This window comes from Pristiophorus japonicus, chromosome 21 (genome assembly GCF_044704955.1).
Source record: "Pristiophorus japonicus isolate sPriJap1 chromosome 21, sPriJap1.hap1, whole genome shotgun sequence".
NCBI classification, from domain to species: Eukaryota; Metazoa; Chordata; class Chondrichthyes; family Pristiophoridae; genus Pristiophorus; species Pristiophorus japonicus.
In genome coordinates, this window is record NC_091997.1 from 85000708 (window position 1) to 85023832 (window position 23125).

Sequence of the window (23125 nt, forward strand, 5' to 3'; positions counted from 1 at the left end):
AATTTGAGGAACAGCTGTGTTCACTCCTATTGCCTTTACTACATATTCCATCTGGACAACTCTATAGGTCACACTGTTTGCTTCTGCAACATCTGGAAACAATCATACCTTGCAATGTCTTAAAGTGAGCTAATAATGCCGACAAACAATAGCAGTTTCTCACCTAGTCTTTTTTCATTGCCTTCCTAATACAGAAATTTGATGTGTTATATGCAAAATTGCATTTATAGCTGTAACTCTCCATGTTTTAATGGACCACTAATCAACTATTGAATTCATCTGTGACGTCACTTCTTGTGGGTAGGTGGACTGACTGCTGCTGGGGCTCTGCCAATTGCTGCATAGGGAAATCCTGTTTTTCAAATCTATGCCTTTTTAAAATTTGCTTTCTGGGTAGAATTTAGTGTGCATTTCAAGCTGAGAGTTTTATTTTCTGTTTTTGTTACCCAGTATCTGAATTGAGCACTCCTAGGTCAGGTTAGGTGCAAAGTAAAGTTTCCTTTGCTCTGTCTCATCAATGGGAAAAGATTTATTTTTGCACTAGGCGTAACAAAATAATAAACTAATTCTTTAGAAATATACTTATGATTTTAGTACACCATGCACAAAGGAAATCTTCTCCCATAGTACAGGTGCAGCGTTGAAAGTCTGGAGTTCCGGAATGTTCCAGAATCCAGACACGCTGCCGCTGCTCGCCTCGCTCCACTTACCTCGCCGCCGGCCTGTCTGAACATCTCCTCCATGACGGGGCCGGCCTGCCCGAACACCTCCTCTTCGGCGGAGCTGGCCCGCCCGAACAGCTCCTCCTCAGCGGGGCCCCACCCAATGACCTCATCGACGGGGCCGGACAATACGAACAGCTCCTCAGCGGGAGCCCCCCCCCCCCCCACCCACCACTTTGATGTTACAAAATCCGGAAATACCCGAACCTGGTCGCAGGTGTTTCCAAATTCGTGATGTCAGAAGGACGATCGAAAGTTTGGAAAAGCCCGGAACGGACTCGGATCCCAATTCTCGACACTGCACCTATACCTTAAATCCCAGCCTCAGAAGAGTGTGACTATCTCCATATTACACACCTCCCATCCTTATATCATTCTATCGCAGATTGTTAATGTTAATTACACAGAATATAAAAAATAGGAGCAGGAGGAGGCCATTTGGCCCCTCGAACCTGCTCCGCCATACAGTAAGATCATGGCTGATCTGATCATGGACTCAGTTCCACTTCCCTGCCTGCTCCCCACACACTATGTAGTGCATGTGTATATTATATCCATAAGAACAAGAATATGTACAAGATATAAAAATAGTAAATTATGCAATTAAAGCTCAGATCTCTAGTAACCTAACTCTTTTCCACTACAGCATCTAACTACATTTTGACCACCTCGAATAGTTATGTTTCTAATAGCAGTTGAAACATTTTGGTTAAAAAAATTATGAAAGGTTAGAACCTTCACTTTTTTTGCATGCTCAACGCCCACTTAACGCCCATTTTACCACTGAAATGATATATAACGCCCATTTTGGCACAAAATGGAAACTGACGGGCATTTTTAGGAAACTTATTGCCGAGCGTTACTTTCCCCATGTGCTTAACACCAGGAAAAAATATTACCGCACACCCACTTTTTTTGTGCGGAATCAGCAGAATGGGCGAAATCAACGTCCATAATATCGGCCAGCGTTATTTTCCGCATTAATTTAACGCCGAGATTCAATAATACCGCCCGCCCACTTTTTTTTGTTGTAAAGAGCATATTTACCGAAACTAGCGGCCATGAGATCGCCCAGCGTCAATTTCGCCACCTCGTATACATATCGCCACAATATCGTTCGCCCAGAAAAAGTGGAATGAACAGGAACTAATCACAGCATTATGGACGCCATGTTCTAGATCACATATCGCATCCTTTAAAAGGCTGCTGTGCTTCAACCTCAGCGGAGTTCGGATGTACTCTGCAGATCATTGGAGTTGATGTGAACATCTCTGCAAACATCTTGACCATACTGTGACCGATTGGAATTGAATAAGTGTCTTCTTCGGGACCTTCCTTGTTTGTGATCAATCGGTGGGAAACAGAGAGTTACTGCAATAGGGCCGTCCTTTCTCACCCTCTCTTGGTGACCAATTACATGCTGCAGACTCGAGATGGCAGAAGCTACGTTCCACAGCATTATGTGCCCAATGTAAGACATGACAGACTGATGGAGGACCAGACGTTACACCCCCCCCGCAAGTACAAGGAGAAGCATTCTTACCTCGACTTGCCCGACACCACCTGCCTTCGGAGACTGCGCTTCCACAAAGAGGTTATCACTGAGGTATGCCAGCTGATGAGAGCAGATCTGCAGCCTGCCAGCACCATCAATACTGCACTGTCCGTTGAGGTCTACGTCACCGCGGCAACGTCATTCTATGCCTCGGGTTCTTTTCAGGCCACAGCTGAAGACATTTGCGGACTTTCTCAGCATGCCACACATTGCTGCATTAGACAGGTCACTGAAGCCCTGTACGCACGCAGGAGGGACTTGATCAGCTTCCCTATGACCAGGGAGTCAGAGTGCGAGGGCTCTAGGATTCTCCAGAATTGCAAACTTCCCCAAGGTGCAGGGAGCAATAGACTGTATGCACATCGCGATGTGGGCATCTTTTCAGGATGCAGAGGTTTTCAGGAACCGCAAGGGATTCCACTCCCTGAATGTCCAACTGGTTGTTGACCACCAGCAAATTATAATGGCAGTGAATGCTCAATTTCTGGGCAGCATCGATGATGCTCACATCCTGCGTGAGAGCACTGTATCTGACTTATTTAATAATCAGCCACAAGATCAATGCTGCATGCTTGGTGACAAAGGATATGGCCTCGCCACCTGGCTGATGACCCCACTGCGTGACACCCACACTGAAGCAGAGAGGCGATACAACGAGAGCCACAGAGCAACTCGCAATATCGTGGAGAAAATCATTTCGTGGAGTGCTAAAGCAGCGCTTTAGATGCCTGGACCACTCAGGAGGCGAGCTCCAATACCACCCTGAGCAGGTAGCTCAATTCGTGGTGGTGTGCTCTATGCTGTCAAGAGGGGACAAGAATTGCCTGATGAGTCTGACAGTTCACCTCAACAGAGAGTGGAAGAGGAGGACAAGGAGGCGGACACTGACATCGGCCCAGATAATCAGGCTGACGCTGAAGCCATGCCCCCGCCCCCCTGTAGACCGCATGAGAGGGCCCATGGTGGCATGATAGCTGCAAGAGCCTTAAGTCAGGAACTCACCAAGGATCGCTTTGCCTGAAAGAACATTGGTGTTATTTACAAGGCTGACACACTGTTGGGTGTGCAGGTGATACATCAATGGTGGGCATCACCTTGGTGACAGTTAAAGTTTAAGTTGATTGAAGTTAAGTGTAACTATACCCTTTGATATTAAAGAATCACCAGCGTATAATGGTGCAGCTATCTGAGCCAATGAGTTGCAAGATTTTGTTAAATAAAAAACATTTAAACCGAACATTAGTCTGAATTCATCAGTATTTCTGTACAAAACAACCTTTGCCCAACCCCCCGGCTTTTCCTCCCCACCTCTACCCCTTTCCCTCCTGACTCCAAGCCGCCTGGCCGAGAAGCTGAGAATCTGCTCAGGTGATGCTTCATTGGTGAGGGGGGGGAGATGACGGCTGAAACGCTGCTTGGACGGATACAGGAGAGGACAGTCCCAAGGTGGGAATGTGCTCCGAGCCAGAAGCAAGGTGTTGCTCCTGGCTCTCATGTTGTTGGCAATGGGGTGCGGCACCTTGGGATGCAGAACCGTGTTCCGGGACCACTGGGAGCCCTCTGCCACCAGTGTTCCTGGCTACCAGCTCCATCCCTTCCATGTTATAGCTTGTATCTTATTTGTTGGATAAAAACTCGGTGTCAACTATGTTCTTGGGTTTTTTTGCTACTGGTGAATCTCCCTCATGCCTCCCACAATAGCCAGACAAGCACACACCACAGCCACACACGCTTTCAGTGCCTCTGAGCTCCCTCTCTCTCTCTCTTTTCTCTTTTGCATGTCATGATGACCCTTGACCTCCTGAATCGCGGGAATTGAGCATTGCCATGCCATTGCTAAGGACCCCCACACTTTACGGCAGAAGGTCAAAAACCTTAACGCCAACGCCCATTTCAGATCGCTCACGGTAACGCCCATTTTCAAGAATGGAGACTATGTGCTTTGAGAATGGGCGATCTGAAAATCCTTTTTTTTTTTTACCACCCACGCCGGAAATAAATCCCATTTTTGGGCAATAAGCACAAAAATGTAGGTTCTAGCCCGAAGTATCTTATCACAGTTTCAGGATGTCCTGAAGTGTTTTATAACCAATTAATTACATCTGATATGGAGTCAGTTATTAGGTTGGCAAATATAGCTGCCAATTTGCATTGGGAAATGGACTTGGAAAGATTACTGAACCCAGCAGGATACAGGAGCATAAATTTGAGAGGCTGAGAGTCTTTACAATTTTGGCAAGAATTCCCAAGGATCATCCTTCGACCCATCCCATTTCTCATCTACATGCTGTCGCTTGGCGACATCATCCGAAAACACGTCATGTTCTACATGCACACCGACGACACAGGCTTGAGCACAGAGTTTGGAGACAGAGCTGGAAGAACGCAAACTGAGTGAGTCGCAAGCAGAGTGAGGAATTTTGTGACTGCAAGAACTGGTGGAGAGCAGGAAGGCGGTGGAGACATCGGACTGAAAAGGAGGAGTTTAGCCACAGAACCCAAGGTCACTAAGTTAATAGACACGAGAGCAGACCTGCGGGAGAGCGAGTGAAGCGGCTGCAGATAAAGGTAGGTCCAAGAGCCTGGAGGGAGCATGAGTGTCAGAGAGCGAATTAGGTGACATCAGGGCAAGGGAAGGAGTTGAGTGGTGAGTAGTTGGTGATTGTTTTTTTTAAGTTTTAAGTTTATTTCTGTTAATGAACTTCTTTTCTTTTTGTAAGTAACTTAATAGTCAAATAAATAAAGGTATGGCAGGGCAGCTCGGTCCAGTGGAATGCATATCCCGTGCCATGTGGGAACTCTAGGATGCTTCCAGTGTCCTAGACAATATTGTGTGCAGGTGTCGTTAGCTAGAGGAGCTCGAGCTCCGGGTTTTGGAGCTTTAGCAGCAGCTGGTGTTACTGTGATGCAGCCGCGAGGCTGAGAGCTATGTGGATAGCATGTTTCAGGAGGTGGTCACCACGCAGAAGTGTGCAGGCAGAGAGTGAATGGGTGACTGCCAGACAGAAGAGGAGAACCAGGCAAGTAGTGCAGGAGTCCCCCAAGTGCATCTCGCTACTGGTGAGGGCGATGTTTCATCTGGGGAATACAACCAGAGCCAAGTCCATGGCACCACAGTGGGGGGGGGGGGGGGGGTGGGAGAAAGACATGGAAAGCACTAGTGGTAGGGATTCAATAGTTAAGGAAGCAGACAGGCGTCTCTGCGGCCACAGATATGACTCCAGGATAGTATGTTGCCTCCGTGGTGCCAGGGTTAAGGATGTCACTGAGCAGCTGCAGAACGTTGAGGGGGGAGGGTGAACAGCCAGAGGTTGTGGTACCAACGACGTATGTAGAAAGGGGGATGAGGTCCTGCAGGCAGATTTTAGGGAGCTAGGAAAAAGCAGGATCTCAAAAGTAGTAATCTCTGGATTTCTATACTAACTTGAGGAAGAGTTCATAGAGTGCATAAGGGAAGGGTTCCTTGACCAGTATGTAACGGAACCAACCAAGGGGCAGGCTATCTTAGATCTGGTCCCGTGTAATGAGAGAGGATTAATAAGCAATCTCCTAGTAAAGGATCCCCTTGGAATGAGTGATCATAGCATGATTGAGTTTCAAATTCAGATGGAGGGTGAGAAAGTTGGACCATAAACCAGCGTACTAAGCTTAAATAAAGGAGACTATGAAGGTATGAGGGCAGAGTTGGCTAAAGCGGACTGGGAAAATAGATTAAAGTGTAGGACGGCTGATGAACGGTGATGTACATTTAAGGAAATATTTCACAACTCTCAAGAAAAATATATTCCAATGAGGAGGAAAGGGTGTAAGAGAAAAGATAGCCATCCATGGCTAACTAAAAATAAAGAACAATATCCAATTAAAAACAAGGGCATACAAAGTGGCCAAAACTAGTGGGAGGACAGAAGATTGGGAAGCTTTTAAAAGCCAACAAAGACTAAAAAAATGATTAAAAAAGAGAAGATAGACAATGAAAGTAACTAGCACAAAATATAAAAACAGATAGCAAGAGTTTCTATAGGTATATAAAAAGTAAAACAGTGGCTAAAGTAAATGTTGGTCCCTTAGAGGACGAGACCGGGGAATCCAGAGTAATGGGGAACATGGAGATGGCAGAAACTCTGAACAAATATTTTGTATCAGTCTTTACGGTAGAGGACACTAACAACATTCCAACAGTGGATAGTCAAGGGGCTATGGGGGGGGAGCAACTTAACACAATCACAATCACTAAGGAGGTGGTGATCAGTAAGATATTGGGACTAAAGGCAGAAAAATCCCCTGGACCTGATCGCTTGCATCCTAGGGTCTTAAGAGAAGTAGCGGCAAGGATTGTGGATGCATTGGTTATAATTTACCAAAATTCCCTGGATTCTGGGGAGGTCCCAGCAGATTGGAAAACTGCAAATGTAACGCTCCTATTTAAAAAAGGAGGGCAGACAAAAAGCAGGAAACTATAGACCAGTTATCCTAACATCTGTGGTTGGTAAAATGTTGGAGTCCATTATTAAAGAAGCAATAGCAGGATATTTGGAAAGCAAAATTCAGACAGGCAGAGTCAGCATGGATTTATGAAGGGGAAGTCACGTTTGACAAATGTGCTGGAATTCTTTGAGGATGTAACGAACAGGGTGGATAAAGGGGAACCAGTGAATGTGGTGTATTTGGCTTCCAGAAGGCCTTTGACAAGGTTACCGCACAAAATAAAAGTTCATGGGGTTGGGGGTAATATATTAGCATGGATAGAGGATTGGCTAATTAACAGAAAACGGAGAGTCAGGATAAATGGTTCATTTTCTGGTTGGCAATCAGTAACTAGTGGGATGCCGCAAGGATCAGTGCTGGGACCTCAACTATTTACAATCTATATTAACGACTTGGAAGAAGGGACCGAGTGTAACGTAGCCAAGTTTGCCGACGATACAAAGATGGGAGGAAAAGCAATGTGTGAGGAGGACACAAAAAATCTGCAAAAGGACATAGACAGGCTAAGTGAGCGGGCAAAAATTTGGCAAATGGAGTATAATGTTGGAAAGTGTGAGGTCATGCAATTTGGCAGAAAAAATAAAAGAGGAAGTTATTATTTAAATGGAGAAAGATTGCAAAGTGCTGCAGTACAGCGGGGTCTGGGGGTACTTATGCATGAAACACAAAAGGATAGTATGCAGGTACAGCAAATGATCAGGAAGGCCAATGGAATCTTGGCCTTTATTGCAAAGGGGATGGAGTATAAAAGCAGGAAAGTCTTGCTACTGTTATACAGAGTATTGGTGAGGCCACACCTGGAATACTGCATGTAGTTTTGGTTTCCATATTTACGAAAGGATATACTTGCTTTGGAGGCAGTTCAGAGAAGGTTCACTAGGTTGATTCCGGAGATGAGAGAGTTGACTTATGAGGAAAGATTGAGTAGGTTGGGCCTCTACTCACTTTAATTCAGAAGAATGAGGGGTGATCTTATCGAAACGTATAACATTATGAGGGGGATTGACAAGGTGGATGCAGAGAGGATGTTTCCACAGATAGGGGAGACTACAACTAGAGGGCATAATCTTGGAATATGAGGCCGCCCATTTAAAAGTGAGTTGAGGAGAAATTTCTTCTCTTAGAGGGTTTTAAATCTGTGGAATTCGCTGCCTCAGAGAGCTGTGAAAGCTGGGACATTGAATAAACTTGAGACAGAAATAGGCAGTTTCTTAAACAATAAGGGAATAAGAAGTTATGGGGAGTGGGCAGGGAAGTGGACCCGAGTCCATGATCGGATCAACCATGATCATATTAAATGGCGGAGCAGGCTCAAGGGGCCGTATGGCCTACTCCTGCTGCTATTTCTTATGTTCTTATGTAAGTTGCGTGAAATAGGAAGATAGAGCAGATGAATGCGTGGCTGGACAGATGGTGCAGGAGGGAGGGCTTCAGATTCCTGGGGCATTGAGGCTGGTTCTGGGGGAGGTGGGACCTGCACAGGGCGGATGGGCTGCACCTCAACAGAACATGTATCAATACCCTCACGGTGAGGTTTGCTAGTGTTATTGCGGAGGGTTTAAGCTAAGTTGGCAGGGCGATGTACACTAGGATGTAGCATTAGAAAGTAAAAACAAAGGGCACAGAGGATTGACAAAGACGGATAGCACTAAAGCAAGAAATAGTAAGATATTGGGCCCAAGTTTCCACATGATTTGCGCCTGATTTTTTAGGAGCAACTGGTGGAGAACGGACTATCTTAGAAATCGCAATTCTCCACATTTTTTTTTCTGCAGTTCTAGTCAGGTAGAACAGTTCTACTTTGGAACAGAATTTTTTCTTCAAAAGGGGGCGTGTCCGGCCACTGACGCCTGATTTGAAAGTTTCCACGGTGATAACGTACTCCAAACTAAAGTAGAATGGAGCAAGTGAAGATTTTTGTAGAACTGAAAAAACCTGTTCTACACATTAAAAAATCAAGCGCAGGTTACAAATTAGGCGTCCAGAACGGGGTGGGGGGGGGAGGTGGGGGGGAAGGGAACTCATTAAATTCTACAATAAATCCTTATTTATACTTCTACAAATATTATACAAATAAATCCAACCTGAATAAACATTTATAAGCAAAGAAAAGATTAAATAAACCATCTTCCTACCTGTGTAAAAGTGCTTCAGGCACAGAGAATTCTGCAGGCGTTCGTTCCCGTGGAGGGGAGGGGGGGAAGGGAACAGCCGCTTCGTTCCCGTGGAGGGGAGGGGGGGAAGGGAACAGCCGTTTCGTTCCCGTGGAGGGAAGGGGGGGGGAAGGGAACAGCCGTTTCGTTCCCGTGGAGGGAAGGGGGGGGGAAGGGAACAGCCGTTTCGTTCCCGCGGAGGGGAGGGGGGGAAGGGAACAGCCGTTTCGTTCCCGCGGAGGGGAGGGGGGGAAGGGAACAGCCGTTTCGTTCCCGCGGAGGGAAGGGGGGGGGAAGGGAACAGCCGTTTCGTTCCCGCGGAGGGGAGGGGGGGAAGGGAACAGCCGTTTCGTTCCCGCGGAGGAGGGGGGAAGGAGACAGTGAGAAGGCTGCAAGTGCTAATGTGCTTTTATTAAAAAAATGTTCAAAAATTAAACAGCTACAAAGAACTACAAAAATGGCCGAGTGCCAATGCTTTTTTCACACTGAGCATGCACGAACGCTCCAACGCGCACGCGCAGCGTTGCCGGCAGGAAAAAAAACTAATTTAAATAGTACCCGCCCCCTCCCACTTACAAAATCGGCGCGAGTGTAGGCTCCGCCCCCCTGGGCGCCGCGCCAGGCAGACAAGGAGCTGCAGAACGCTCCAGAATTGCGAGGTTTTTTTTAGGCGCCGTTTTAGGCGCGAAAAACGGGCGCCCAGCTCGGAGGGGCGCCCGTTTTTTATCCTGTGGAAACTTGGGCCCATTAGGTGGGGTCAATCTAAGAGAGTACACAGGAGGGTGTAAGATAGGTTTACAGTGTATGCATGTGAACGCAAGGAGCATAGTAAACAAGGTGAACTGCAGGCGCAAATAGCCACATGGGAATATTATGTCGTGGCAATAACGGAGACTTGGTTCAAAAAAGGACAGTATTGGGTATTAAATATTCCTGAATATGGGGTGTTCAGGAAAGATAGGGTAAGAAAGTTAAGAGGGGGTGTGGCAGTATTGGTTCAGGAGAATGTTACAGTGTTGGAGAGAGAGAGGATGTTCTGTAGGGGTCAAAGACAGAATCTCTTCGGTTAGAGTTAATAAATAATAGTGGTGCCATTAAACTTCTAGGTGTATTCTACAGGTTACCAATTAGTGGGAAAAATATGGAGGAGCAAATTTGGAGACAAATTAGAGAGAGATGCAAGAACTATTGAGTAGTAATAATGGGTGACTTCAACTATCCTAATATATACTGGGATAATAATATTGGAAAGGGCAGAGAAGGGGAAGAATTTCTCAAGTGTGTTTCGGAGAACTTTCTTGATCAGCATGTTTACGGCCCAACGAGGAAGAAGGCATGCTGGATCTGGTTCTGGGGAATGAGGTAGATCAAATAGAGCAAGTGTCAGTAGGTGAACATTTAGGGAACAGTGATCATGGTATCATAAGATTTAGATTAGCAATGGAAAGGGATAGGGAGCAATCTAGAGTAAAAATACTTAATTGGAGAAAGACCTGGACTAATGATCCAGAGACGCGAGTTCAAATTCTACTACGGCAGCTGTGGAATTTAAATTCAGTTAATTAACTAAAAATCTGGAATAAAATACTAGTATCAGTAATGGTGACCATGAAACTATCAGATTGCCGTTAAAACCCATCTGGTTCACTAATGTCCTTTACGGAGGGAAATCTGCCGTCCTTACCTGGTCTGGCCTAAATGTGACTCCAGACCCACAGCAATGTGGTTGACTCTTAACTGCCCTCTGAAATGATCTAGCAAGCCACTCAGTTGTAAACAACCACTACAAGAAATAAAAAGAATCAAACCGAACAGACCTCACGGCATTGACCTCGGCTCGGGCTACGGACACGACAACAGCACACCCAGCCCAGTTGACATTGCAAAGTCCTCATCAGTCATGATCTTATTAAATGGCGGAGCAGGCTCGAGAGGCCAGGTGGCCTACTCCTGCTCCTATTTCTTATGTTATGTAATATCTGGGGACTTGTGCCAAAATTGGGATAGCTGTCCCACAGACTAGTCAAGCAACAGTCTGACCTAGTTATACTCACAGAATCATACCTTTCAGCCAATGTCCTAACGTCCGCAGGACAGTCAGGAGGGAGTGGCCCTGGGAATCCTCAACATTGACTCCGGACCCCATGAAGTCAAGGAAACCTCCTGCTGATTACCACCTACCAGCCTCCCTCAATTAGTACTCCTCTATGTTGAATACCACTTGGAAGAAGCACTGAGAGTAGCAAGGGCACAGAATGTACTATGGGTGGGGGATGCCAATGTCCATCACAAAGGGCCCAATTTTGGCCATGACTTGCATCAATTTTTTTTGGAGTAAGTTGGTTTTTCTGACGTAAGTTAAAAAAAACCATTTTCCCCAATAAACTTGCTCCAGAGTAACTTAGTTAGGTACGATTTTTTTTTAAGTTCCTTTTTTTTTTCCCAAAAGGGGGCGTTCCCAGACACTTATGCCAGTTTTGGCCATTTATGCCACTTTGGCCAGCTAACAATTACACCAAATCGGCTTAAGTCAGCGTATGTGGCCAGCTCTGAAAAACGTTGCGGGCAATTAAGAAATCGGCGCAGGTAAGTAAGTAAGGACCTGCACCCATGCACCAAGCATTCCAAATAAAAGTTAAAATAACTAAATAAAAATAAATAACTCAGGTAAACAATTGATTAGCAATTAAATATTTGAAGTAAATCCTACCTTGGGCAGGGGAAGGCAGCAGGCCAGCCTGTACGGGAGGCCATTCGGCGTGGGATAGGGGCGGCTGGCAAAGACACATCGGGAGGTTGGGGGGGGGGGGGTGGTGGGGAAGGGAGAGAGAGGAAAGGCAGGGCTCCACGGTGATACGTCCTTACCATACAGTATAAATGCACACGAGGCCCATGCTTGAGAGAAGGTCAGTCTGTGACCTGTCCTTTATTTCTTAGCACTCAAGTGATGAAGGTGGGTGGAGCTTCCTCTTTTATACCTAAAGGTCCAGGTTAGGAGTGTCTCCCACCTAGTGGTCATTGTTCTCACAGTGTACAACTTAGGTCAGATTATACATGGGTTACAATGCTGGTTGAATACATGACATCACCTCTCCCCCAAAGTCTTATTGGAATCACAGGTTGAGTCTCTCTGGTGGTTTACGCTCTCTTGTAGAGCGCCTGAGTTGGGGCTCCGGTTGTTGGGCGCTGGCCTGAGTGTCTGCTGTTTGCGGTGCCTCAGGCCTATCCAGACTGCCCACAGTGATTGGGCTCTCCTCCCTTTGGTTCCGGTGTGCGGTCACCTGTGGTGGAGTGAACTCTACATCGTGTTCTTCCTCTGCTTCTTCTATGGGGTTGCTGAACCTCCTTTTTGTTTGATCCACGTGTTTGCGGCAGATTTGTCCATTGGTAAGTTTAACTACCAGAATCCTATTCCCCTCTTTGGCAATCACAGTGCCTGCGAGCCATTTGTGCCCTGCAGCGTAGTTGAGGACAAAAACAGGATCATTTACATCAATATATCGCGCCCTCACATTCCTGTCATGGTAGTCATATTGTGGCTGGCGCCTGCTCTCGACAATTTCTTTCATGGTGGGGTGTATAAGGGATAACCGGGTTTTGAGCGTCCTTTTCATTAGCAGCTCTGCGGGTGGAACCCCTGTGAGCGAGTGTGGTCGGGATCTATAGGCCAACAGGAGGCATGATAAGCGCCTTTGTAGGGAACCCCCTTGGATTCTGAGCATCCCTTGTTTGATTATCTGCACTGCTCGTTCTGCCTGGCCGTTTGAGGCCGGCTTGAACGGTGCCGTTCTGACATGGTTAATTCCATTGCCTGCTATGAAGTCCTAGAATTCAGTGCTTGTGAAGCACGGGCCATTGTCACTGACCAAGACGTCCGGTAGACCATGGGCGGCGAACATTGCCCGTAGACTTTCTACCGTGGCAGAGGATGAGCTTGAATTTAAAATGTCACACTCGATCCATTTGGAGTAGGTGTCTACGACAACCAAAAACATTTTTCCCATGAAAGGACCTGCGTAGTCCACATGGGTGCGTGACCAAGGCTTGGCGGGCCATTACCAGGGGCTAAGGGGGGCTTCCCTGGGCGCATTGCCCAGCTGGGCACACATGTTGCACCTGCGAACACAAAGTTCCAGATCTGCATCTATCCCTGGCCACCAAACGTGTGACCTGGCAATTGCCTTCATCATGACAATGCCCGGGTGCTCATTGTGGAGTTCTCTGATGAACACCTCTCTGCCCTTCTGGGGCATGACTACGCTGTTTCCCCACAGTAGGCAATCGGCCTGAATCGAGAGTTCATCCCTGCGCCTGTGAAATGGTTTAAATTCCTCAGGGCATGCCCCGTACGTGGCTGCCCAGTCTCCATTAAGGACACATTTCTTGACTAGAGACAATAGCGGGTCTCTATTTGTCCAGACTTTAATCTGACGGGCTGTCACGGGTGAGCCTTCACTTCCGAAAGCTTCAACAGCCATGACCATCTCAGCAGCATGCTCGGTAGCCCCCTCAGTGGTGGCTAGTGGGAGCCTGCTGAGCGCATCGGCGCAGTTTTCAGTGCCCGGTCTGTGCCGAATTGTATAGTCATAGGCGGCTAACGTGAGTGCCCGACTCTGTATGCAGGCCGACGCGTTTGCATTTATGGCCTTGTTGTCGGCCAAAAGGGACGTTAGGGGTTTGTGATCCTGCCAAACAGGTACTGGTGCATTTTCTTTACCGCATATACACATGCGAGTGCCTCCTTTTCTACCATCCCATAACCCCTTTCTGCCTGGGACAGACTCCTGAAGGCATAAGCTACCGGCTGTAACTGACCCTTGACATTGACATTGACATCTTACATGGGTCGTATCGTGTTAACAGAGTGTTGGAACATAACAAATTGCGTGCTCTATTAAAAGCCCTTTCCTGGCTGTCCCCCCAGATCCATTCGCGACCTTTGCGTAGGAGCACGTGTAGCGGCTCTAGCAGCGTGCTCAATTTGGGAAGAAAGTTACCAAAATAGTTCAGGAGCCCCAGGAACAAACGCAGCTCCGTCGTGTTACGGGGTCTGGGTGCTCTCTGGATCGCTTCCATCTTGGATGCAGTAGGGCTGATCCCGTCTGCTGCTACCTTCATCCCCAGGAATTCTACCTCTGGAGCTAGGAAGACGCACTTCGCCTTTTTCGGTCGCAGCCCTACCCGGTCCAGTCTGCGTAGCACCTCCTCCAGGTTGTGGAGGTGTTCTTCTGTATCGTCACCCGTGATGAGGATGTCGCCCTGAAAAACCACCGTCCCTGGAATCGACTTGAGGAGGCTTTCCATATTTCGTTGGAAGATCGCGGCAGCCGAACGAATCCCGAACGGACATCTGTTGTACTCAAACAACCCCTTGTGTGTCGTGATGGTGGTCAGCTTCTTCGACTCACTCGCCAGCTCCTGGGTCATGTAAGCTGAGGTCAGGTCCAATTTTGAAAAAAGTTTGCCACCGGATAGCGTCGCAAAGAGGTCCTCCGCTCTTGGTAGCAGGTACTGGTCTTGGAGTGACACCCAATTGATGGTGGCCTTGTAATCACCACATATGCTGACCGACCCATCCGCCTTGAGCACCAGCACGATCGGGCTCGCCCAGTCACTGAATTCAACTGGCGAGATGATGCCTTCCCTCAGCAGACGGTCCAATTCGCCTTCTATCTTTTCCCGCATCATGTACGGCACCGCTCTGGCCTTGTCTGCCTGGAGAACTGTGTGCTGCTTTAACAATGTTGAATCTCTGACCCAACCATTCCTTAACACAGTACCTCTTGTCTGTTCTGTTAGTGGCCATGCTCGCGTGGTTTAAATCCCAGTTTCTCGTCGCCATTGATACATCCTTACTATACAGTATAAATGCACACGAGGCCCATGCTTGAGAGATCAGTCTGTGAACTGTCCTTTATTTCTTAGCACTCAAGTGATGAAGGTGGGTGGAGCTTCCCCTTTTATACCTGAAGGTCCAGGTTAGGAGTGTCTCCCACCTAGTGGTCATTGTTCTCACAGTGTTCAAATTAGGTCAGATTATACATGGGTTACAATGCTGGTTGAATAGATGACACACGGCATTGGGCATCGGGAGGGGGGAGGGCGGGAGAGGAAAGGCTGGGATACACGGCATCGGTGGGGCGGGGGGGGGAGGGAGGGAGGGAGAGGAAAGACTGGGCTCCACGGCATCTGGAGGGAGAGGAAAGGCAGGGCTCGACGGCATCGGGAGGTGGGGAGGGAGGGAGAGGAAAGACTGGACTACACGGCATCGGGAGGGAGGGAGAGGAAAGGCTGGGCTCGACGGCATCAGGAGGGAGGGAGAGGTAAGGCTGGGCTCGGTGGCCTGTGTGGGAGGCCACCCAGCCTGGGCTAGGGGTGGCACAACAACGCGCACCGGGAGGCCACTCAACCTGGGCTAGGGGCGGGAGCGATCGGCATCGGGATTCGATCGGCATCGGGATTCAACCGGCATCGGGATTCCATGGGGAGAGAAAGAGAGGCTGGGCTGCAAATGAATTGGGGGGGGGGGGGGGGGAGGGGCGGGGAAGGAGGAGAACGAGTGAACGTGGCATCTGTGGGGAGAGAGGCTGGACTGCAAATGAACGGTGGGAGGTGGAGGGCGAGTCAACGCGGCATCTGTGGGAAGAGAGAGGCTGGGCCGATTGCCAAATTTCTGTTCCTGCGCTTGCGTGGACATCGCAACCTGACTAGAATGAGTATGTGCAGACGTCCCGGCACTGTTTTCAGCGCAGGACACTGACTCCGCCCCGACCCGACTGGCCACACTAGAGATGCCGGACAGCGGCCAAAGTGGGGAGGAATCTTTTCGGCGCACTTCTGAACGGAGAAAAGCGGCGCATCTCCGGTAAGTACGCCGAAAAAAGGGGTGGGCCAAAATTGAGCCCAAAGAGTGGCTCGATAGCACCACTACCGTCGGAGCTGGTCGAGTCTTAATGGACATAGCTGCCAGACTGGGCCTGCGACAGATAGTGAGAAAACCAGTACGAGGGTAAAACCTACTTGACTTCATCCTCACCAATCTACTTGTCGCAGATGTATCTGTCCATGGCAACATTTGTAACAGTGACCACCGCACAGTCATCGTGGAGACGAAGTCCTGTCTTAACACTAAGGACACCCTCCATTGTGTTGTGTGGCACGCAAGCGCAGTAGCGCCGAAATTTGGCAATCGGCCCAGGCTCTCTCTTCCCACAGATGCCGCGTTGACTCGTCCTCCTCCTCCCACCGTTCATTTGCAGTCCAGCCTCTCTCCCCACAGATGCCACGTTCACTCGCTCTCCTCCTTTCCCCCCCCCCCACCCCCCCCAATTCATTTGCAGCCCAGCCTCTCTTTCTCTCCCCATGGAATACAGATGCCAGTTGAATCCCGATCCTGGTGCTGTGGGCCATGTCTATGGACTTACAGGGGAGGAATAAGAAAAAAAGGGACGCTTATGTCATTTACCAACGGCTAAATACTATAGAATCTTTAGAGGAATATAGGAAGTTAAGAGGCAAAATTAAAAAGGATATCAGGAATGCTAAGAGAGAACATGAGAAATTCTTGGCCAGTAAAATTAAGGAAAACCCTAATATGTTCGATAAATATATTGAGTAAGAGGGTAAATAAAGAAAGGGTAGGGCCTATTAGAGACCATGAGGGTAATCTTTGTGTGGAGGCGGAAGATGTTGGTAGGATTCTTAACGAATACTTTGCATCTGTTTTCACAAAGGAAAAGGTTAATGCAGATAGTGCTATCGAGGAGGAGCGTGATATTCTGGATGAAATAAATATAGTGAGAGAGGAGGTATTAAGGAATTTAGCAGCTTTGAAAGTAGATAAGTCCCCAGGCCCGGATGAAATGCATCCCAGGTTGTTGAGCACAGTAAAAGAGGAAATAGCAGAAGCCTTGACCATCATTTTCCAGTCCTCTTTGGATTTGGGCATGGTGCCGAAGGATTAGAGGACTGCTAATGTCGTACCCTCATTTAAGAAGGGAAAAAGGGATAGGCCGAGTAATTATACGCCTGTCAGCCTATCCTCAGTGGTGGGAAAATTATTGGAAAACATTTTGAAAGACAGGATAAATCTGCATTTGGAAAGGCAAGGATTAATTAGGGACAGTCAGCACGGATTTGTTAAGGGAAGATCATGTTTGACTAACCTGATTGTATTTTTTTTAGGAGGTAACCAAGAGGGTCGATGAGAGTAGTGTGTACAATGTAGTATATATGGACTTTAGCAAGGCTTGTGATAAGGTCCCACATGGTAGACTGGTCATGAAGGCTAAAGCCCATAGGATACAGGACAAAGTGGCAAGTTAGATCCAAAATCGGATCGGAGGTAGGAAGCAAAGCGTAATGATTGATGGATGTTTGTGTGACTGGAAGGATGTTTCCAGTTGGGTTCCGCAGGGCTCAGTACTGGGTCCCTTGCTTTTTATGGTATATATCAACGATTTAGATTTGAATATAGGGAGTATGATTAAGAAGTTTGCAGACGACGGGGGGGGGGGGGGGGGGGGGGGGGGAGGGGCGGGGAAGGAGGAGAACGAGTGAACGTGGCATCTGTGGGGAGAGAGGCTGGACTGCAAATGAACGGTGGGAGGTGGAGGGCGAGTCAACGCGGCATCTGTGGGAAGAGAGAGGCTGGGCCGATTGCCAAATTTCTGTTTCTGCGCTTGCGTGGACATCGCAACCTGACTAGAATGAGTATGTGCAGACGTCCCGGCACTGTTTTCAGCGCAGGACACTGACTCCGCCCCGACCCGACTGGCCACACTAGAGATGCCGGACAGCGGCCAAAGTGGGGAGGAATCTTTTCGGCGCACTTCTGAACGGAGAAAAGCGGCGCATCTCCGGTAAGTACGCCGAAAAAAGGGGTGGGCCAAAATTGAGCCCAAAGAGTGGCTCGATAGCACCACTACCGTCGGAGCTGGTCGAGTCTTAATGGACATAGCTGCCAGACTGGGCCTGCGACAGATAGTGAGAAAACCAGTACGAGGGTAAAACCTACTTGACTTCATCCTCACCAATCTACTTGTCGCAGATGTATCTGTCCATGGCAACATTTGTAACAGTGACCACCGCACAGTCATCGTGGAGACGAAGTCCTGTCTTAACACTAAGGACACCCTCCATTGTGTTGTGTGGCACGCAAGCGCAGTAGCGCCGAAATTTGGCAATCGGCCCAGGCTCTCTCTTCCCACAGATGCCGCGTTGACTCGTCCTCCTCCTCCCACCGTTCATTTGCAGTCCAGCCTCTCTCCCCACAGATGCCACGTTCACTCGCTCTCCTCCTTTCCCCCCCCCCCACCCCCCCCAATTCATTTGCAGCCCAGCCTCTCTTTCTCTCCCCATGGAATACAGATGCCAGTTGAATCCCGATGCCAATCGAATGGGATAGAATCGGAACAAATTTATCAGCTCAAAACTGGGCATCCATGAGGTGCTGTGGGCCATGTCTATGGACTTACAGGGGAGGAATAAGAAAAAAAGGGACGCTTATGTCATTTACCAACGGCTAAATACTATAGAATCTTTAGAGGAATATAGGAAGTTAAGAGGCAAAATTAAAAAGGATATCAGGAATGCTAAGAGAGAACATGAGAAATTCTTGGCCAGTAAAATTAAGGAAAACCCTAATATGTTCGATAAATATATTGAGTAAGAGGGTAAATAAAGAAAGGGTAGGGCCTATTAGAGACCATGAGGGTAATCTTTGTGTGGAGGCGGAAGATGTTGGTAGGATTCTTAACGAATACTTTGCATCTGTTTTCACAAAGGAAAAGGTTAATGCAGATAGTGCTATCGAGGAGGAGCGTGATATTCTGGATGAAATAAATATAGTGAGAGAGGAGGTATTAAGGAATTTAGCAGCTTTGAAAGTAGATAAGTCCCCAGGCCCGGATGAAATGCATCCCAGGTTGTTGAGCACAGTAAAAGAGGAAATAGCAGAAGCCTTGACCATCATTTTCCAGTCCTCTTTGGATTTGGGCATGGTGCCGAAGGATTAGAGGACTGCTAATGTCGTACCCTCATTTAAGAAGGGAAAAAGGGATAGGCCGAGTAATTATACGCCTGTCAGCCTATCCTCAGTGGTGGGAAAATTATTGGAAAACATTTTGAAAGACAGGATAAATCTGCATTTGGAAAGGCAAGGATTAATTAGGGACAGTCAGCACGGATTTGTTAAGGGAAGATCATGTTTGACTAACCTGATTGTATTTTTTTTAGGAGGTAACCAAGAGGGTCGATGAGAGTAGTGTGTACAATGTAGTATATATGGACTTTAGCAAGGCTTGTGATAAGGTCCCACATGGTAGACTGGTCATGAAGGCTAAAGCCCATAGGATACAGGACAAAGTGGCAAGTTAGATCCAAAATCGGATCGGAGGTAGGAAGCAAAGCGTAATGATTGATGGATGTTTGTGTGACTGGAAGGATGTTTCCAGTTGGGTTCCGCAGGGCTCAGTACTGGGTCCCTTGCTTTTTATGGTATATATCAACGATTTAGATTTGAATATAGGGAGTATGATTAAGAAGTTTGCAGACGACGCTAAAATTGGCTGTATGGTTGATAATGAAGAGGAAAGTCATGGGCTGCAGGAGGATACCAATCTACTGGTCAGGTGGCAGAGCAGTGGCAAATGGAATTTAATTCAGAGAAGTGTGAGGTGATGCATTTTGAAAGGGCTAATAAGGAACGGGTATACACATTACGTGATAGGCCACACCTTGGAGTGCTTGTCCACAGATCCTTGAAAGTAGTAGGCCAGGTGTCTAAGATGGTTAAGAAGGCATACGGAATGCTTGCCTTTATTGGCCGAGGCATAGAATATAAGAGCAGGGAGGTTATGCTTAAATTGTATAATACTTTGGTTAGGCCACAGCTGGAGTACTGCGTGCAGTTCTGGTCGTCGTATTATAGGAAGGACGTGATTGCACTAGAGTGTGTGCAGAGAAGATTTACTCAGATGCCGCCTGGACTGGAGAATCTTAGTTATGAGGACAGATTGGATAGGCTGGGTTTGTTCTCATTGGTACAGAGGAGGTTGAGAGGAGGTGTACAAAATATTGAGGGGCCTGGACATATTGGATAGTAAGAGTCTATTTCCATTGGTGGAGGGCTCTATTATGAGGGAGCATAGTTTTAAGGTGGTTGGTGGAAGGTTTAGCGGGGATTTGAGGGGGGGCTTCTTTACGCAGAGGGTTGTGGGGATCTGGAACTTGCTGCCTGGAAGAGTGGTGGATGCAGAAACCCTCACCACTTTTAAGAGATGGTTGGATAGGCACTTCAAATGCAGTAATCTGCAGGGTTACGGACCTGGAGTTGGTAATTGGGATTAGACTGGATGACTTTTGTTGGACGGTGCAGATATAATGGTAAGTACTGCAGGGAACAGAATACGGCCAGGGTGATCTCCTGGACTAGTTTCAATCGCCTGGATGGGTCGGAGAGGAATTTTCCCAGATTTTTTTCTCCCTAAATTGGCCTGGATTTTTATCTGGTTTTTGCCTCTCCCAGGAGATCACATGGCTCCGGTTGGGATGGAGTGTAGAATGTTTCAGTATAAGGGGTTTTGCAGTTGTGTGAGGCGGACTGGTTTGGCTGGGTACTCTTTTCCTTGTCTTTGCATTGTTCATAGGTTTATATGTATCCTTTAGGGCTGCTGACCAAGGGCCGTGCGGCTCTTTGTCGGCCGGCGCGGACATGATGAGCCGAAATGGCCTTTGTAAATTCCTATGTTTCTATCAGCAGCAGCAGAATTGTAGTCCACCACAATCTGTAACCTCATGGCCCGGCATATCCCTCACTCTACCATTACTATTAAGCCAGGTGACCATACCTGGTTCAATGCATGTAGAAAAGCATGCCAGGAGCAGCACCAGGTGGACCTAAAAAAGGCGCCAACCCGGGGAAGCTGCAACACAGGACTACATGCATGCTAAAAAGCAGAAGCAGCATGCTATAGAGAGGGCTAAGTGATCCCACAATCAATGGATCAGATCAAAGCTCTGCAGTCCAGTCATGAATGGTGGCAGACCATTAAACAACTAATGGGAGGAGGATGCTTCATGAATATCCCCATCCTCAATGATGGCAGATCCCAGCATGTGAGTGCAAATGACAAGGCTGAAGCGTTTACAATCATCTTCAGCCAGAAGTGCTGAGTGGATGATCCATATCGACCTCCTCCTGAGGTTCCCAATATCACAGAAGCCAATCTTCAGCCAATTTGATTCACTCCACTCAAGAAACGGCTGAGCGCACTGAAAACAGCAAAGACTACAAGCCCCGACACCATCCAGAACTAGCCGTGCCTCTAGTCAAGCTGTTCCATGCACAGCTACAATACTGGCATATATCCGATAATGTGAAAAACTGTCCAGGTATGTCCTATACACAAAAAGCAGGACAAATCCAATCCAGCCAATTATCGCCCCATCAGTCTATTCTCAATCATCAGCAAAGTGATCGAAGGTTCAGCGATGCCAGAACCACTCAGCTCCAGAACTCATTACAGCCTTGGTCCAAACATGGACAAAGGAGCTGAATTCCAGAGGTGTGGTGACAATGATTGCCCTTGACATCAAGGCAGCATTTGACCGAGTATGGCATCAAGGAGTATTAGTAAAACTGAAGTCAATGGGAATCCGGGGGAAAACTCTCCACTGCCTGGAGTCATACCTAGCATAAAGGAAGATGGTTGTGCTGGTTGGAGGTCGATAATCACAGCCTCAGGACATCGCTGCAGGAGTTCCTCAGGGCAGCGACCTAGGCCCAACCATCTTCACCTGCTTCATCAATGACCTTCCCTTTATCATAAGGTCAGAAGTGGGGATGTTCGCTGATGACTGCACAGTGTTCAGTGCCATTCGCAACTCCTCAGATAATGAAGCAGTCGATGCCCGCATGCAGCAAGAGCTGGACGACATTCAAGGTTGAGCTGATAAGTGGCAAGTCGACAGCATCTTCCATCACTTTGCTGATGATTCGCGTGACACAAATGCCAAGTAATGATCATCTCCAACAAGAGAGAATCTAACCACCACCACTTGACATTCAATGGAATTACCATCACCGAATCCCCCACGATTAATATCCTGGGGGTCACCATTGACCAGAAACTTAACTGGACCAGCCACATAAATACTATGGCAAAAAGTGCAGGTCAGAGGCTGGGTATTCTGAGGCGAGTGTCTCACCTCTTGACTCCCCAAAGCTTTTCCAGCATCAACAAGGCTCCACTTTTCCTGGATGAGTGCAGCTCAACATCAACTATTATTTATATAGCGCCTTTAACGTAGTAAAACGTCTCAAGGCACTTCACAGCAGTGAAAGACAAAGTTTTTTTTTTAAACTTTGGAAGAAACTTTTAAACATCCCTCAGAACTCCAGCGGACAACTGACTTCCTAATGCTTGCCCCCAATCAAGCCTCGGGCCACCTACCATCAAGGGCGCTACTCAGGCGCCGAGCTTGCGGCCAATATCTCGCCGTAGGCAATTAGGCTCATACAGCAGTGCCTGGTCTCCAGTCGTCTTGGACCCGCTTGCCACCAGACCAAGACCTTGCTCAGTTAAGCCCGTGTGGTTGCTGGTGTGCAACGGCCACCCAACATTAAAATAACTCACGCAGAGGCATCTTCCACTTCGTTAACATGAAGTTCGGGACCTGGAACGTCAGGACCCTCACGGACAACTCCAACAGCGACAGGCCGGAATGCCACACCACCATAGTTGCCCGGGAACTTAGACGCTTTGACATCGACATCACCGCCCTAAGCGAGACTCGGCGGGCAGGAGAAGGCCAGCTCAAGGAACAAAGCGGAAGTTACACCTTTTTCTGGAAAGGAAAACCAGAGGAAGAATGCCGCCTTCACGGAGTCGGCTTCGCCATCAAAAATGAGCTTGTCGACCGCCTCAAATACTCCCCCTGTGGGGTTAACGAACGCCTCATGACTCTTCGACTCACCCTATCCCGGAACCAATGCGCCACAGTCATCAGTGCGTACGCCAACACTCAATGCAACGGATGAGACCAAAGAGGGTTTTTATTCCAATATCGAAACATCCCTGTCCCACGTCCCCGCCGGCGACAAATTGATCCTCCTAGGTGATTTCAATCCCAGGGTCGGCAAAGGCATGATTGGCAGAGAGGAGGTAGGGAAAGCCGACTCCAGTGGTACCCTACCCGACAAAATGTCT

At 47.9% G+C, this 23125-nt stretch overlaps 1 protein-coding gene across 3 annotated transcripts in view; it reads right to left on the reverse strand.

Moving 5' to 3' along the window:
* Window positions 1-23125, reverse strand: part of LOC139234157 (fibrillin-1-like) — a 602997-nt gene that overhangs the window by 435575 nt on the left and 144297 nt on the right. The gene's annotated exons all lie outside the window — the stretch shown is intronic.